Genomic DNA, 2,346 nt, shown 5'->3' with positions numbered 1-2,346 from the left:
CTTTAAAGATGTTATGCTGGTGAAGACAGACATCTAGTGGTCAACTGGAGCAACTACATGAAAACGTCCTAATCCAGGTTTTAAAAAAAATAAAAAATCAGTAGGTCCTCTGGATGGTTCTTCTCTAATGAAACGTTTCGTCTTTCCTCCAAGAGACTTCTTCAGTCTGATGAGTTTCAGGTGAACTGGAATCCAATAAACTTTAAAATCCAAGCTCTTATTTTGAAGGGAAGATACTAGTTTCCTGTTCCCCGTGCTTTCGTGTCCCGTCAGTCCATCATGTGCCCAGAATGCATCGCTTCAGTTTTCCAATAAACAGTTTTAAAATTACTTTATTGATGCTTCTTTAATGAAAATCCTACAACAAACAAAAGAAAAAGACAAAGAAGCAGCCGAACTAGCAATCCTCAACAACTTTTTAATTTTTACACCCAGGAGCCAAAGTTCTGTGTCAGGAAATCAGACCCACAGCATTCGGCGGTTGTAAAACGAGCTGTACAACAGTTCATTCACCGCTAGTGGGCAGCATTGTACATGTAATGTACATGAATTGTAGCCAGCTAGAAAGTGTCAAATTGAAGCATGCACTTCATAATTAGCTTCTGCTAAAATTTCTACTGCGTAAGCGGATTTGAAGTTGCGGACCTAAATATTTTCGTAAGCGCTTTAGAAATTGCGGAGCTAATTTTTGAATTAACGCTGCCCACCACTGTAGAGCTCCTTCATAAACATGTGAAAAAATGTTCAGTCGACTCAGGGGGGCGCTGTCTCAGCTTCTACAGGAAAAAGTTGCCCTCAGCTGATGTTTTATGGTCCAGGTTCATGTTGTGTAAAGTTTGAGGGTGAATTACATCCATCATCAGATTTACTGCCTCCTCCTCCCCCTGAGGGTGCGCCTCCGTCTCTCCTCAGATATTCCTGGAAGCTTCAGGCCTGATGTTTGAACAGGGAGGAGGTCCTTTTGTTTCAGCTTGGCTTCTGTTTTCCTTTTAGTGCTTTAGAGGAGAAAATGGCTCAATTTCCTCCTCTGAGCTCCAAAATTGTGACATAAACTAAAAAAAAATGCATTAATGATTCGATCTTTTAGCAAACAATAAATAAAATGAGTTATTACCAAGAAAATCAATAAATAATTAAAATACTTTTTATAGTAAACTACTTTTTCATTCTTTATTCTATTCAAATCTGTGTTTTGTCTTTTACAATTTAGCTGATTTGAGCTTTTATCTACTGGCTAGCTAATTATAGCTTTTAGCTAAGGTTTGTTATTTTCAGCTTCTTATTTACTTTCTGTTCTGATTGTTTGTCCTTCAGTTCAGGTTATTTCTCTAAATGTGATCAGATTCTTTGTTTCCTTCCAGAAAGTTCTGGTTGCAGAATAAAAAGTCAGATTACGTTTTAATCCAGACGTTTGTCATGTTGAATTATCTAGTTCAAGTTCAAGTTTATTTATATAGCGCCAAGTCACAACATACGTTGTCTCAGCTGTACATAAAAAGAACAATGTAAAGAAGAAAGCAGCAGATTGTGTTGAATCACTTCATCACAGTCTCCCATCCTGAGCAAACGGTGGAGAGGAAAAACTCCCTGCTAATCAGGAAGAAACCTCCAGCAGAACCAGGCTCAGGACAGGAGACCATCTGCCTCGACCGGCTGGTTGGGGGACAGGAAAATCTGTGTTGAAATAAAAATAATTAGCATTAAGTGCAGCTGAAGGCTTTAACGAACTGAGCTGACAGACTCGTTACACAATCAGATCCGACCCTGCAGCTAATCTGCTGTGGGTTTTATCTCCAACTCTTCCTCCTGATGACGCTGTGTGAAGGTCCGACACACCTGAAGAACCTTTAATCCATTTGAAATAATCTTTTTCATGGATTTGTTTATATTTTTGTCTCGTGTGTCCCTGTGTGGACCTGTGATGGACTTGAGAGGGGTCCAGGGTGTCTCCCGCCCTCTCGCTCAGTGTTTGTTCCAACAGGAAACTGAATTTGGACGGCGTGGAGCCGCCTGCAGACCATGATTGTTTGAGTTTGGAGCTTCAGGTCCCCTCAGGTGAAGCTGGGTGGTTCTGTCAGTAAATGTCCTGCTAACGGTCAGAGTTTCTGCTCTATTCATTTAACTCTTTCTTTTTTTTTTCTTTGAGTCGAAAATATTCAGCTTTTACTTTGAAATCTCTTTATTTTTAACGTTGGTGATAAAAACAGCTGATTTCCTTCAGGAAAGAGTCTGAATGGAGAAAACAGGATTTTATGGACGTATTCCTTTAAGAGCCGACAGAGCGAGGATGGCTGTTCTCTCTCAGTGTGTGTGTGTGTGTGTGTGTGTGTGTGTGTGTGTGTGTGT

At 40.2% G+C, this 2,346-nt stretch overlaps 1 protein-coding gene across 1 annotated transcript in view; it reads left to right on the top strand.

Annotated features, from left to right (window-relative positions):
• The window catches only part of rusc2 (RUN and SH3 domain containing 2), a 27,102-nt gene that overhangs the window by 4,221 nt on the left and 20,535 nt on the right, over positions 1-2,346 (top strand). The gene's annotated exons all lie outside the window — the stretch shown is intronic.

This window comes from Austrofundulus limnaeus, unplaced genomic scaffold (genome assembly GCF_001266775.1).
Source record: "Austrofundulus limnaeus strain Quisiro unplaced genomic scaffold, Austrofundulus_limnaeus-1.0 Scaffold226, whole genome shotgun sequence".
Classification (NCBI taxonomy): Eukaryota; Metazoa; Chordata; class Actinopteri; order Cyprinodontiformes; family Rivulidae; genus Austrofundulus; species Austrofundulus limnaeus.
The sequence above is the reverse complement of the archived record's forward strand: the minus strand, read 5'-3'. Positions and strand labels throughout refer to the sequence as shown.